The following is a 16,400-nucleotide window of genomic DNA, read 5'->3' on the forward strand; positions in this document are numbered from 1 at the left end:
CTCCTGTCCGTGTGGGCAGTGTCTACGCTGAAGTGTAGACAAGCCCAGAGAGTCAAATAGGAAAGTCGTGCCTAGCCTAGTCTCAATAGGGGACAAGGCCTCAATAGCGGCAGGCCAAAACGAGTATGTTTACACTGCAAACAAAAACCTGCAGCTGACTTGGGATCACTGGGCTTGGGCTAAGGCGTTGTTCAATTGCAGTGTAGCCGTCCAAGCTTGGGCTAGAGTCCCGGCTCCAGGAACCTGCAAGGTGGGAGGGTGCCAGAGCTCAGGTTGCAGCCTAAGCTGCAATGTCTGCACTGCAATTAAACAGCCCCGTATCCTCATGAGCCCGAGACAGCTGGCATGGGCCAGCCACAGGTAGCTAATTGCAGTGTAGACGTACTGAGTGATAGCAGCTTGTATGAGCTGTCAGAGGTACGTGCAAGAAGCAGTGTCTTTCCTGAAAGCAGGCCCCGTTGCCCAGCTCTGCCAGCTGATCACACTCTTGGACAGCTATACCTATGCAGACAAAACTTTGTAAATTAGACCTGACCTTAGGTAGGGCAAACTCACTAGCCGTCTCTGCTATGACTTGGTTGCATGAAAACAATGCTCTATGTTTTCCCTTCTGTCTTGTCCACCTACTTGCATGATCCTTGGGGCCTCTGCTGTTGAGGAACCATTGGCTGGTTGCAAGGTGGCAACCCATAACCAACATGATCTTATTCTCATCACATCGTTCTTACTCAGGATATTTTGAAAGTTGCTGGCGGAGCTGATTTATCACGAATATTCAGTTTGATACATGGAAAATATGAAACATATAAACATTAGCAAAAAAGATTACATTTTTTTAAAAATGTAAGGAAAATCTCATGAATCCTTAAAATTAAAATGGCATTAATATAATTTTTAAAAATCAAGCAATACCAAGTCTAATTTTGTTAATGAATTCTGTTTAGCTGATAATTGACAAGCCATCGGAATGTACTGTGGGATTTCAGCAGTGATGCCTCTGGATTGATATCAGGCTTTTAAGTTAAGATTATTCACTGTCAGAAATGGCTGGCACAAAAGGCAGCAAGCATGCAAGGTAATTTATACTAGCAATCAACTTGTAATTACCAAGGAAATTAAAGCGTGACTTTAAACAGTCTAACTCCTCCCTCAGGCCAACTAGTTGTTTTGTAAACATGAGCAAGGGGAACCCAATCCCATTATGAAGAATTATGGACCTTTTTAGGGTGACGGTGTGAAACTTCAGGAGGGGGAAAGCTTTATTCTAAGCAGGTCTTTAAAAATCCTTTGTGATTCTTTGAATCAATCTGCAAGCTGATGACCTTGCTTGTACAAATGCTGAGGATTATAAAGTTGCTTACACAGGCCTAGATTCTGACTTGGACTATGTGCCCTATGCAAGGGAGCAAGAAACCCGTTTACACTCTACACAAGCTACTCGGATCGTTGGACCAGGCACGAAGGTCTAAGCAGGGGCATGTCCATTTTCTCCTTCCCAGGAGCAGGTGGGTTGGAATTTGGTGGGGAGAGGGATGGGTAGAACTTAGGCTCAGCGTCTCCAATGCACTGGCTAGTGTTGCCAAGCTGGCCTGGAGGTTGTGCTGTAATGTGCTGCTGGTATAAGCCAGTGGTAATGTACCAACACCCCCTTCTCACCCCTGTGTCTTTGAAGTACAGTGCCTCTAAGGGCTGCTCCTGCAGTTCTGCAGCTTATGCACCATCCCTTCCTCCCTTAAAATCTAGCCCACAGATTGTATTTGCATATAATGGAAGATGGGTGGTTAGGCGCTGAATATCTATCACATTCAGTCAGTCCCTCTTAATCTGTGTCTCTTTGGATAAACCTGAAGGGAATTTGAATAGACTCAGAGATTAAGATATTGAAGCATGATGATGGTGAAGACATTTTTCTCATGAGTGGGGGACCTGGAGGATTAGAGAGATGTTTCCAGAGAATGCTCAAAATGTTTTTAATTAGCTAGTTTCAGACTTTAGAAATAGGAACCAAATGAACCTTGAAATAGACCCTCTGTCTGTTAGTGTCTAATTGACTTGATATAAAGGAGCTCCCAAATTTGACAGATGTGGCTTTTATAACTTGTATTGCAATAATATTTGTGAGGTTTTTTTTTACAAAACTATCAAAAATTCTCCAGCAGTTACTATACAATTTGATAATTCTGAGAATGTTTGCAAAGGTAAATTGTGTTTCCAATAGGAAAATATAGTGCACTCCAAGCAGAGCAATCCCTTTAAGGTAATTAAGCTTAAATGTAAAATGCCATTCGTATAAAGGATAAGACAATTCTGTACAGTTTGAATAGCGACACAATGCTATGTTGTTCTGGGTACAGTAACCCTCGTGCCCATACAGGGGGGAATGGACATGCTAAGATGGAGAAGAGTAGCTGAGCAGATCAATTACAGTGGTTGGGACAGTGGGTGTAATATTGGTGGAAGGGAAAGATGACCTGAGTTTCACTTGGAAATGTAAACAGATTCAACACCTCATAATAATCCCCCAAACAACATGCAGGGGTTCAACTCCCAGAATTTTTTTGGTACACAGCTGCTTACTCTAAGGTGAATTTGCCATGCACATGCGCGTAGAGGAGGTGTGAACATATAGACTCCAAATGGAGAATGAAGTGAGCTCATGCTTTCAGTGAGACTCTTTGCATACATTTAGTGCAGTGGTTCCCAAACTGGGGTTCGTGAACCCCTGGGGGTTCGCTAAATGTTACAGGGGTTCTCGGGGGAAAAATTCCCTAATGGCGGACAGAGCTGTCCCTAGGGACCCCGGGCAGCACGAGGCCAGCAGCCTGGAGCCCCTGGACTTCCAAGAGCTAAAAGGATCAAAGCAAGCCTATCTATCACACTGAGGAGATTTAAACTTCAAGACTCCTTATAAGAAATGGAAAGGGAGGAGGATATTTTTGCTGTTTTTAAAATTAAATAGGCAGCTAGGATTGTTTTTAACATTATTATGAAGAGCAAGTTTAAGGTTTGTTGTAACGTGCGCTGTTTGCCTGGACTGCTCAAGACTTAAATGCTTGTAGAGGAGGAACTCTTTGAGGTGGCTTCTTAAATACCTTCATGCTGTTTCACATCTGATAAAACATAGGAGCCTTGTCTTATAACAGGCTTATTCAAAGTGGTACAAGCTACAAAAGTCAGATTTGGAAGAGTGTTGCCGTTTTCATAATGTACTAAAAATACTGTAATGATAAATAATAATAAATAGTGTGTAATAAGCATGTCATAAAAACAAATTTTATATTTCTAAGATCAATGCTTTTATAATTTATACTCAGGTAAAGGAGAAAATCCCTGGAAATATTCATTTTTAGGAGGGGGTTCGCGAGACTTGACATTTTAGTGAAAGGGGTTCACAGGCTGTTAAAGTTTGGGAACCACTGATTTAGTGCCTTGCTAAGTTGGGGCTTGGGTTAGTCAATACCTTTTCTGTGGGATCTTTCCTGCCTTAGACACAAGATATAGGAATTACATCTAATATCATGAGGGGTTAAACCACCATGCAGGGAAACATCTTACTGATGTCCAAAATGCCTAGTCAGCCAGTTCAGATGTGAAGTTACACTATGCACACCAACGAATAACAATAGAGGGATGGTGAAATAAAAGATGCCCACTACTGGCTTTTAAGTTATTCATGTGTATCATGTCCTCCCAGATGCAAAGCTGACAAGTCACCTGCCAGTGCCATCAGAGTTCATTGGAGTCTCTTTTACCAATAACATGCAAGTTGCATATCCTGTTAATACTGCTGCATTCCTCCACTCCCAAGGATGGAGGATAAACCATGATGCGCAAATTTCCCCCCTCCACGCAATGTTTTGCTCCACTGAATGTTAAGCAACAGCAGGAGCAATCACTGGACTCGGCGGGGAAAGACAAAAAGGGAATTTTGATGTATTTTCCTGCATAAAGGTGGAAGCATAGACCAGGAAGAGGCAGAGGTTGAAAAACTGTTGTAGAGAACTTAGAAGGGCACTGACAACATAGCTTCCAAACCTACTGTGACATGACAGATTTCTTTTATAAAGAGTCTCAGAAGAGGATTTTTGTTCTTCAGGATACTGGAATTCCATGCTGGAGACAGTCATTCTCTTTTTTGTCCTTGCAAACCAAAAGAATGAGCTTAACAAACTTCCCTCATAAAAATGTCTATTTACCATTAACAGAATCTCTTTTGTCATCCTTCAGTGCTGATCAGCTGGAACATAAGAACATAAGAACATAAGAAAGGCCGTACCGGGTCAGACCAAAGGTCCATCTAGCCCAGTATCTGTCTACCGACAGTGGCCAATGCCAGGTGCCCCAGAGGGAGTGAACCTAACAGGCAATGATCAAGTGATCTCTCTCCTGCCATCCATCTCCATCCTCTGACGAACAGAGGCTAGGGACACCATTCTTACCCATCCTGGCTAATAGCCATTTATGGACTTAGCCACCATGAATTTATCCAGTCCCCTTTTAAACATTGTTATAGTCCTAGCCTTCACAACCTCCTCAGGTAAGGAGTTCCACAAGTTGACTGTGCGCTGCGTGAAGAAGAACTTCCTTTTATTTGTTTTAAACCTGCTGCCTATTAATTTAATTTGGTGACCCCTAGTTCTTGTATTATGGGAATAAGTAAATAACTTTTCCTTATCCACTTTCTCAACATCACTCATGATTTTATATACCTCTATCATGTCCCCCCTTAGTCTTCTCTTTTCCAAGCTGAAGAGTCCTAGCCTCTTTAATCTTTCCTCGTATGGGACCCTCTCTAAACCCCTAATCATTTTAGTTGCATTAGAAGGTGGCATTCTTTCCTCAGCACTGAATCCATGTGCCTAGTATGGGTACATGTACAGGACACTAAGCTGTGGGAAGTGTAACATTTTAGAGTAGATGTATACATGTGAAGCCCTGGGCAAATTCCACTTGGGAATCAATATGGGGGAAATTCACCCCTGTGCAGAAGGCCAATGCAGGGCGTAAGTGCCACTTATGTCCCAACCCAGCCCTCAGAATTAGGGGTTAGGTAGGACTTAAGTGGGTGCATATGCCCAGTGCCAGCCTTCTGCACCAGGGAAAATTTCACCCATTGTGCCCACCTGAAATTGCTCCCAGTTCTATTGAGTATCCTACACTTCACTTCTTGTTGGGTTGTGGCCTAGAGAAGTACTTACATTTCCTAAGAACCTAGGAATTGCCACACTGGATCATTTCCAGTGTCCAGTTAGTCCAGTAACTGGTTTCCAACAGTGGCAAGTGCCAGCATTTGTGGTGAATGGAGGGACCAACATCCGTGTGGGCCAATGGAGTATGAAACTCCCATTGACCTAACAGAGAGTGGTGCACATGCATCTGAGAACGACGATTCTAAAGTGGGATCTTTCTGGATAAAAGGCACTATATAAATATAGCCACTGGGCTAAATTTAGAGGTGACATAAATGGTGGGTTAGATTACATGTTGGCAAGTGGAAGAATGGGCTTGAAGCCAGAAAAAACACCCTCAGGCAGGGATAAGGAGGTGCAAGACAAAGTGGGGTACAGCCCTCAGTATGTGATTTACATCAATTTACACCCACTAGTCAATGTGTAACTTCCTCCATCTTTTGTATCACGTCTGCATTAGGCCCTGTGCCATTATTCCTGTGCATTGAGGAATTGGTTGTTTAGGCCTTAGATGGCATGCTAATGAGCCTACAAGTTTCCTCTGCTTTATGCCCCTCACCCTTGAAGGCCCAATATTGCAGACACCATTTTTCTGGCTAGTTAGCAATGGACACGTTTCTCTTTGTGGCCCATCAATGCTGCATCTCAATTGACCAGATGGTTTGCTATTGACTTGACCTAGGACACTCCATCCCTTTCAGGGCTCAGCATGTTCCTGACCACTGTTCCGTTGTTAGTGGAAAGGGTGGGAGAGGTCAGGTCAAAGAAACATTCCCATGTCTCCATCATAAAGTGAGAAATTGCAACTGAAGGAACCAGCCTGTAGATGTTTCTTTTGCAAGCTCTCTGCTTCTGATCCCTGAGCGCAGCCTTTCCTTGGAGAAGTATAGTATGTTAGCTAGTTAAGTCCTTGTACAAAATATGATTTCATGGCAGGAAGAAGGGAAAACAAGGAAATGATTCTCAGGATAAAAGCTATGAAATATTATATTCCATTATTACCAATTTCTGCTAATAAAAATGCACTGATGCTTAACTAGACTCTGTTTGAAATGCTTTAGACATGTTTAAAATGTGTATCAAACAAACAGAAAAGGAAAGACACATTGTCCAGATCCAATTACTACTGACTATAATGGGAATTGTGTGGGAGGTCAATTTCAGAACAATGATCCCACATAAAATATTCCTGCCTAGCCACTGTATAGAGCTTGTTGCTTATTGAATTTGCTTTCAATAGATACAGGTTGTCTATTGGCTGGTTCTGAGTGTATACTACAGATGATCGAGAATTTTTAAATGCATTTTTTAATGTGTTTTTAATTTTAAAAAATGCTGATTTGTTGAAACTAAAACTTTACAAATCAGGGTCAGGTTCTTGACTTGAAACAATGTTGAGAAAAAAGGTTTTAAAATTATTAAAATGTTTTGTTTTGACATTTTTGGAACAAAAAATTCTGGCTTTCTTGTTTGAAACAACGTTTTGTTTAGAAATTTTAAATGAAATGTAAGCAAAATACTGGAAGTGAAATGAACTGTTTTGAAACTTTAAAAGGTCTCAGTTGACCTCAAATGAAAACATTTTTCATTTCTGGGTTTAAAAACACTAGTGAGAGTTTGAGATTTTATCCTAATTTAGGAAAAAAATGTGAACTCTTGAAAATATTAGTAGGATGGAAAAACCATTTCCAGGCTAGCTTGAGTGAATAGTTCAATGGAAGCATTCATAAACATTCACATGAATAATAAGGGTGAATTTATTATAATAGGACTCCCAAACCTTTTTGTTCATTCTCATCAATCTTCCATACAAGTGACTTTTTTATTCATAAGAATATTTGCAGAAAAATGAAAATCTTGTGAATATTTGCACAAATGTGTAGCTGTGCTAAGATCTGTGTTGGAAGTGCTCGCATGGCCACCTCAGAATTGCCTTGATTTCCCATCTCCTATTTTTTAAAGTTCCCGCTTTCCAGCCAGGGAACAGAAACAATGTCATGTGACTTCACTGACCAATCACACACTAGGAATAAGGAATAAATAATAACTAAAGCCATAGCTGAAAGGAACAACAGATAGTCTGAAATAGACTCAAATAAAATGTTCTGAAAATTTACAAATAACAAATGTCAGTAGGGTTATTCCTGATTTACACCAATACTTTTGAGATCAGAAGTGAAGACGTTAAAATAATGAATATAAATATTAAACTATTTTATAAAGTAAGAAAATTATATATTTAAAAATCTAAATATCCAACAAAAACATGCAAAAAAATATATGCAAGACTACCTTTCAACCTGCCAAGGCTCACATGCGGAATGCAATGTGAGATGCAGACCCAAAATAAGGGACATAAAAAATGATTCAGGCAGGAAACTTAAAATGCTGCTGGTGTTATCTGTTAGGTGTAAAGGTCCCTTTCCATAATCTCAGGTTCATGATGCTGCATTTCTGATGTAAATAATACCCACCTATAAAAGTGAGGAGACATTAAATTTGTGAATGACCAATGTTCTTCCAAATGAGTGGCCTGGCTCTGTGTGCGGGGATGGCGTACTAGCTGTATATGAGCACTAACAGAATACAAATAAATCATCGTCAACTCAAACAACTCATTTTCTGTGGACCTGATCCAAAGTCAACAGGAGTCTTTTGGATTTGCATCAGGCTCTCATGGAATAACTGCCCTCCATAAGAGGTGTACTCTTCCCATTCCCTGTGTATGCTGATATCATTCCTCTCATTAGCTGTTGGAACAATTTACCAAGGGTCATGGTGGATTGTCCAGCACAGACCATTTTTAAATCAAGATTGGGTGGGTTTTTTCCCTAAAGATCTGCTCTAGGAATTATTTTGGGGAAGTTCTAGGGCCTGTGTAATACTTGAGGTCAGCCTACATGATCACAATGGTCCCTTCTAGTCTTGGAATCTATGAATCATCCTTATTTAATCATATCCATCACTGTCTTGTTAGTTGGAGGCCAGATTCTGCCACTCTAACTCCTATGAAATAGTGCCTTACTATACACAGACCCCCATTGGCTTCACTGCGACTATGTGTAGAATGAAGTACTGAGCAAGTGTGGCAGCATCTGGCCCTTTTTACTGGGTTCGTGCTCCCAAATTAGACTGTAAACTCTATGGAGTAGGACACAGAGTCTGACTCGTCTCACACACTGCGTTTATTCCATTTAAGCTCAGTGGTGTTACTTTGTGTGGACTCATACCTACTCCCTTTTCATCTATGTGTGAATGTTGTGCACATGGATGGTGCCACAGAGATAACAAATAATATAATCCCATTGAAATGCTTATCTCGCCTCTTGCTCTGGAAGCCAATGAAGTTGCAGAAGTGAATTTAGTGATTTGAAGATGAAAAGTGCCCGATGAGTGTAGTTGCTAGTTCGAATCTCTTCTTTTGTGGAGTCTTTTGACATTTAGAATTCAGGATGATATTTGCCAGTGAAACAAAAGATGAAATAATAATAATAATTATAAAACATGCAGTAGGCAAAACATAGCAAGCCTGTGATTTAGAGAAATTAGGTTACTGAGCCTTCTGCCTCTCAGATATGTGATCTGAAAGCTGAGAACATTGTTCAGTTTTTCAGACATATGTGCAATGCTCAATAAACAGAGTGTCAAATTCTGCCCTCAGTTACACTCCTGAAAGGGCAGAGTATGCCCCAGAGTTTATAACATCGAAAGGTTATTTTATCAATATGGCCAAGGGAACTGACGAGAAGTCACGAACCAGGCAGAGAATATTTATATTTATATTCGGTATGTATATTTGATCAGCTCAGCTGAAACAAGTTGTGGGAAATATAAATATTCAAGTGAAGGAAACTGAGATCAAGAGCTGTTTGCTGTATCAGAGACATCAAAGTTCAGTCATCTAACTATGTGGCCATTACCATTTTGGCTCTGTTGCTGTGTTTTGGTTTCTGCAGACTTTTTAGGAATGTAGGCATGCCTGGTGCTGTCCAGCTGTAACATACTTCCCAGAGTCCTTTGAGAATTGTGAAGCACTGGGAAGAAGTATCTTTGCTGCTCAGTGGCTGTGTAATGCTGCATTTTTCCTCCTTTGTTGAATAGGGGAGTTTAGTGTTCATGTCAGGCAGCTGATTGGTGGCATCTTTGGCCCGTACTTTGGCCCAGAATCTCAAAAGTATTGAGGCGCCTAACTCCCACTGAAATCTGAGTGTTTGTTCATAAAGCAGATAGGGCATATGCTGTGGCAATGAATATTGCCTGACCCACTGTGCCTCAACCTTGACTAGCAAAGACTACCTGAAAGGGTAAGAGGGTAGTTCACTCTCCAGTTCCATTCAATCCTTGTGCCTTTTGCTCAGATTGTCAAGGAAGCTACCCATTAGTGCCAACTGTAATGGCAATTGTTTTATGATGCGACTAGACTAGTGGACAGACACCACCAATTCAATGTATATACACCACTGAACTGCTATCCCATCATACGAATTTTTGGTTACCCCACTAACCTACATTTGATGGGACCTAGAGATAAAAGGGTCTCCATGGCATGTGCAATCCACTAAATCATCCAGTCTCAGTGCTACAGTGCATAATACAAATGGCATGTAGGATTCTGTGGCTGTCACTTGGTTGTACACCATGGCTATTCAGAGCTTTAGACAACAGCAAGCACTGTAGCCAGATCCTCCAACACCAACATCCCATGACTGTGCTACAGGGGACTGTGACGCAGGGACATCTTGGCAGAGGGGACACACTGGATTTTACAATGATCCCTTAGGTCAGATTGATGCAAAATAATTCACTAAAGGTGGCATCTGAGGTCTCTAACAAATAGCCCACTGATCAGCATAATCCCGGCAAAACGTAGGTACAGATAATATTTAAGGAATTATGGTTCTATACTGAAAATTATGTTCTTAAGGCATTTAACCAGCAGGAGACATGTCTCAGACAGGTTCTTTTCACACAAGGGATAATAGACACCTATCTCCCTGTTTGGTCATTGTGTACTGGGTGCCTCACAATGGAGGCCTATTTGCATACTGAGCCAGATGCTGATTAGAAGATTGCAAAATCTATAAGAAAGGAGTATACAGGGCGGGAAAAAACAGCAGGGAGTTTATGAATGAGGAAAACAGATTGTTCTGATATATCTGGCAGTGCAGACACCCTGGATCTTTCACCGAGGAGGCAAGCTGACAGAGTGCCTTGTCTAATGAATGGAAGATCACAGCCAAGCCTGGCAGTAAAACACTGAAAAGAATTTGGGTGAGAATTGCTTTATAAGACATGAAAGTATCCAGTTAAGTAAGTCTAGGTTCTAGAATGCATGTTATGGTTTTATTTTATATGTAACCATTTGTTTCCCATACTTCTACTTGCTATTACTTAAATCTCTGTACTTTGTTATATAAACTTTTACTTGATTTCACTATAAACAGATCTAAGTGCTGTGTGTCAAGTGGAGTTGTGAACTGTGGTGAAACTGGTAAGCTGGGGTGGACTGTTTCTTTGGAAGCAGCAAATTTGTGGATTCTGAGCGTGTCCAGTGGACCAGGGGCTGGAAATTCCAGGGAGACATTCAGACATTGGGGGTTGGAGTGTGCCTATTTGCTAATCTGTCAAGAGAGAGCAGGGCCTGCTTAGGCCTAGAGGAGAATGCTTGAGTTGCCCATGGCCTTTAGAATTGGGTAATTTTAGCTTTTAACAGTTTAACCTATGAGCTACAGCTGGGATTACATATAGTAGAAGTAGAGCCATGTGAAGAATGGATTTTTTAGTTAATTGGACATTTCAAAACATTACAAAAATCTTTTCTAGTTAGACTGAAAATGATTTTTTTAGAATTTTTTGATTAATCAAAATGTTGAAAAAAATCGTTTCAGGTCAAATATGTTTTGTTTCAACAAAATAAAAACATTTCATTTTGATTTGGAGAATTTTAAAACGTTTTAAAATATTTGAAAATAAAATGGAAGGAAATTTTTAAACAAAAAGTCAAAATGTTTCATTTTGAAAGTTTTAAAACTAAACAGTTTGATTATTTTGGAATTTTTTTTTAAAGAAACAAATAATTGGTGAAATAGGCACATGATTGTGAAAGAATTTGATGTCACCGAATCTGCATTTGAACAAAATTTCACTCAGCTCTTAGTAGAGGGCAATGGTGCACATAAACCCCAAACAACGCACAGTCAACCTGTGGAACTCTTTGCCAGAGGATGTTGTGAAGACCAAGACTATAACAGGGTTCAAAAAAAGAACTAGATAAGTTCACAGAGGATAGGTCCATCAATGGCTATTAGCCAGGATGGGCAGAAATGGTGTCCCTAGCCTCTGTTTGTCAGAAGCTGGGAATGGGCGACAGGGGATGGATCACTTGATGATTACCTGTTCTGTTCATTCCCTCTGGGGCACCTGGCATTGGCCACTGTCAGAAGATAGACTACTGGGCTAGATGGACCTTTGATCTGACCCAGTATGGCCATTCTTATGTTCTTATACAGCTTGTTACAATATAATTTTAGTGCTTGTTGAAGAGAATTTACTCCATATTTGCTTTGGTTTTACTGATCATTGATAGTCACCTTTAACACTTTTTTGATCAGCAAGTCCTCAGCTTGCATTCCAGCTGCTCTTGCAAGCTCTACCTTCAGCTCAATATAATGCTTATGTTCTTTTCACTCCCCCCGAAAGACAACAACACAAGACAGTCAAAAGGCACCTTAAATACCAGCTCTTGAACTCTTGAGGCTAAGGAACTATGTCTTGGACCACAGGATTCTGAATAAATTACAGAGTGGGGGTTGTAAAACGTTGTTCTCAGAAATGAGCATAAATCCTGTGGGCTGAAGAGTATGAGAGAAGGGAAGTAACTGAGTGAGCTCTCTGTTGGCAGCCAATGGGCAATACTGAACACCAAGTATTATACTTCTGTTTTCGGGGGGGATTATGGGGATTTTAAAGATCAGAAGTGGAGTCAGTCTTTGCCTTTATGGGACCCCAGCCAACAACTAAGGAGCGGGTAAGGGTGTGTGAATCTATTTATATGAACTGGGCTTTGAGTTCTCTGATCCAACTACTTGCGGTGAGCATCTGGATATAAATTACTCTTCCCTCCATTCACACTGATGGACCTGTGACATGAGAGATTGAGTTATCTCTTCCCTCTGCTCATGCTGCTGAAAAAGGTTAATGTGCAGTGATATTTAAGGCCCAAAGGGATCATCTAGTCTGACCTTCTGCATAACACAGGCCATACATCTTCCCTGTATTAATTCCTGCTTCATGTCCAACAATTGCGCTTGAACTACAGCAGATCAGAAAAACAGCCCATTTTGTTTTAAAAATTGCTAGTGAGGGAGAATCCACCATAACCCTTGTTAAACTGTCCAGTATTTAATTACTCTCACTGTTAAAACTTTGCTCTTTATTTCTAGTCTGCATTTGAGTAGCTTCAGCATCCAGCCATTGGATAGTCTTATATCTTTGTCTGCTGAAAGATTTCTTTCAGAGTAACAGCTGTGTTAGTCTGTATCTGCAAAAAGAACAGGAGTACTTGTGGCACCTTAGAGACTAACAAATTTATTTGAGCATAAGCTTCCACAGGCTACAGACCACTTCATCAGATGCATAGAATGGAACATATAGTAAGGATATCTATATATATCTATCTATATCTATATCTATATCTATATATATATATATACAGAACATGAAAAGGTTGAAGTAGCCATACCAACTCTAAGAGGCTAATTAATTAAGATGAACTATTATCAGCAGGAGAAAAAAAAACTTTTGTCGTGACAATCAAGATGGCCCATTTCAGACAGCTGACAAGAGGTGTGAGGATATGGGGAAATAGATTCACTCTGTAATGACTCAGCCATTCCCAGTCTCTATTCAAGCCTAAGTTAATGGTATCTAGTTTGCATATTAATTCAAGTTCAGCAGTTTCTTGTTGGAGTCGGTTTTTGAAGCTTTTCTGTTGTAAAATTGCCACCTTTAAGTCTGTTACTGAGTGACCAGAGAGGTTGAAATGTTCTACTGGTTTTTGAATGTTATGATTCCTGATGTCAGATTTGTGTCCATTTATTCTTTTGCGTAGAGACTGTCCAGTTTGGCCAATGTACCAATGTACATGGAATCATAACATTCAAAAAACAGTAGAACACTTCAACCTCTCTGGTCACTCAGTAACAGCCTTAAAGTCACACAAGACCCTCTGAGGTAGGCAAATGTGTTATTTTAATTTTACAGATGGATAAGCAGAACCTCAGAAATGATATACAAGTCAGTGACAGAGCTAGGACTAGAATGTAGGTCTAACCATTATACCATATACTAATTCCCCCATGCTCTGTTTTATCTTACGTATTCCTGTTATGCCTTTATTGTTATGCTATGGTCACAGGGTTTGAATTGCATCTACATACACTGGTGATGTAAGTTACATATAGTCAAACTGGTGTTAGCTGGCATATATGAAGATGCAACTTACAAATTTATAAAAACTGGAAGTGTGTAATAAGGATCAATATTTGGGTCTTTACAGGGTGACAAAACATGAATACCGGCTGCCTACTTCTATGCCTGCAAGGCTTGTCCATCTGTACCACAGGCTTTCAGCACAGATGGTGAGGCAGTGTTCTCCCTAACAACGCTAAAGTGTTCAATAACTATTTGTGTGTGTATTTCTGAATATGATTTTCGTCCTTGTTACATTTCTTTCCTGATTTTTTTGGAGCCGGGGGGGGGGGCTCCAGGCACCAGCACGCCAAGCGCATGCTTGGGGTGGCAAGCCACGGGGGGCACTCTGCCGGTCGCCGCGAGGGTGGCAGGCAGGTTGCCTTCGGCGGCATGCCTGTGGAGGGTCCGCTGGTCCCGTGGCTTCGGTGGACCTCCCGCAGGCGTGCTGCCGAATCCGCGGAACCGGGGACCTCCCGCTGGCAAGCCGCCGAGGGCAGCCTGCCTGCCGTGCTTGGGGCGGCAAAATACCTAGAGCCGCCCCTGTTTGGAGAGTAATGAACTATTAACAAGGCTAAGGAAATGTCAGCATTCAGACTCTGACTTGGCACTAGTATAAGTGCTGTGTAAGTAAGTTCCACACCATCCTCCATCCCCATTGGGATGCATTTTTGGATGTGTCCTTTGGTACCATTTTGTGTTGCAAACAATGGAATCCCAAATGCTGCTGCAATTGATCTGCCCTTGAAATTCCCAGAATACGTGTGGTCTATACATGGAATGGATGCAGGTAGAATTTACATAGCCTGTGACAAGATGAAGCAGCAAGCATCTGATAGATCTAAAGGGCAGCAGTGTTAGTGACATTTGCAAGTGGGTAGTCAAAAATGCCAGGTAATTGTATTCTGAAAGATTTCTAGTATCTGGTAGAGATTGTATTAATGTCACACCCAGAGCCTAACAGCAACTAGTAAAGATCATGGGTGAAATCCTGACCCCATTGAAATCAATAGCAAAACTCCCCTTGACTTCAATGGCCTAGCAGTTCACCCATCCCAGCTTATAACTGAGAACTGACTCCAAAATAATAATAATTAATCAGATCATACAGCTGGTGTAGCTCATTGTTTTTGATAATACCAGTGAGAGATCTCTGCAATAGAGCTGGTAGGAAATCTTTTGACAAAATGTTTTTTTTCATCTGAAAATGCCAGTTCACTGAAACTGAATGGCAAAGGCTTGATTTCAATGAATTTCCTGTTGTGAGCAATTTTTGAAAAAAAGAGTTGCAACATTGTCAAAACATCCTGTTTTTATATTTTCAAAATGAAATGTTTTGTTTAAAAATTTAATTTATAGTATAAAAAAATCAAAATTTTTTTGATTAGCCTGAACCAATTTTTTTTTTATTTTCAGTTAGCAAAAATGTCTAAGATTTCAACTTTTTGTCCCAATTCAGGATGTGAAAATTTTTCAAAAACTCGAAAATATTTGCAGGATGGGAAAACTGTTTCCCATCTCACTTTAATTTGTGATCTAGAATTTGATTGGGTAGCAGTTTATTAGTCTGTGATGTTAGACTCTATTAGTAGTATGTGAATTTAATTTCATAAAAGTAACTAGAGTTTAACATAAATGCTTGCTAATAATCTAAAGATTATGAATTCTGCATTCTCACTGGTGAGCTGTTACTTATCTGAGTCATCTGACTGGATAGTGGAACTAGTTAGATGAGTAACTGCACTTTATTGGGAGTAAGGGCTTCAAAATCTGGCTTAATTAACAAAATAAATAGAAAACATTCTGCTCATGTTAAAAGGGGGAAGATTTGTATTTTCCCCTTTCCATTAGATTTAAAACCTAAAAAGATATAACCACCATGCTATTTCCCGCTACACATAAAATAATAAATAAATAAAATGTAATCACAATGCATCCGGATTCTGTGCATATATTATCTATGTGCTTGTGTGCATGGTATGTACTGATGTGTTCAGGAGGGGATGAAATAACACGTGCAACTATCTAGTGGATGGCTCAATCCATTGTATGCAGGGCCACCCAGAGGATTCAGGGGGCCTGGGGCAAAGCAATTTTGGGGTCCCCTTCCATAAAAAAAAGTTGCAATACTATAGAATGCTGTATTCTCATGGGGGCCCCTGCAGGGCCCGGGGCCTGGGGCAAATTGCCCCACTTGCCCCCCCCCTCTAGACAGCCCTGATTGTATGAACACTTTTAGGAACAGATTTTTGAAAGTGCTCATCTCCCAGCTACCCCCATTGAGAACACTTCTCATTTTCAATGAGAAATGCTGGTTTCTGCCGAACTCTTTTGAAAAACTCCTTCCAGCTGTGGATGTTGAGCACTTTTGAAAATCTGGCCCATGAGGCCTGAGCCAAAACCCAAGAAAAGCCCCAAACCTTGATGAGGTTCAAATCCCGATCTCAAGTTTGCAGGTGAAGCCCATTTTTATGAAGCTCTCACCAGTGCTGCCTGACTTCTGGGGCCAAGTGTATTGTATCACACATGTATTGTATCACACATGCAATTCACACAAATGTGAGTGTGATATATGTGCCTAGGGAGGGTGATAGACATATAAACCCAAGGAATTATAACATTGTATTTTCTATTTGTTTGCCCTATGGAACTACTTTGTCCTGTTATGGTGATACATTAATAAAAGACTAAACAGTGCCAGTGACAATGCTGAGGCAGGTAGTGAGCTACATTGTGAGCACA

General features: G+C 40.6%; 1 protein-coding gene across 1 annotated transcript in view; it reads right to left on the bottom strand.

Annotated features, from left to right (window-relative positions):
- The window catches only part of LOC123375178 (metabotropic glutamate receptor 3-like), a 151,934-nt gene that overhangs the window by 27,183 nt on the left and 108,351 nt on the right, over nt 1–16,400 (bottom strand). The window lies entirely within an intron of this gene.

This window comes from Mauremys mutica, chromosome 1 (genome assembly GCF_020497125.1).
Source record: "Mauremys mutica isolate MM-2020 ecotype Southern chromosome 1, ASM2049712v1, whole genome shotgun sequence".
Taxonomy (NCBI): Eukaryota; Metazoa; Chordata; order Testudines; family Geoemydidae; genus Mauremys; species Mauremys mutica.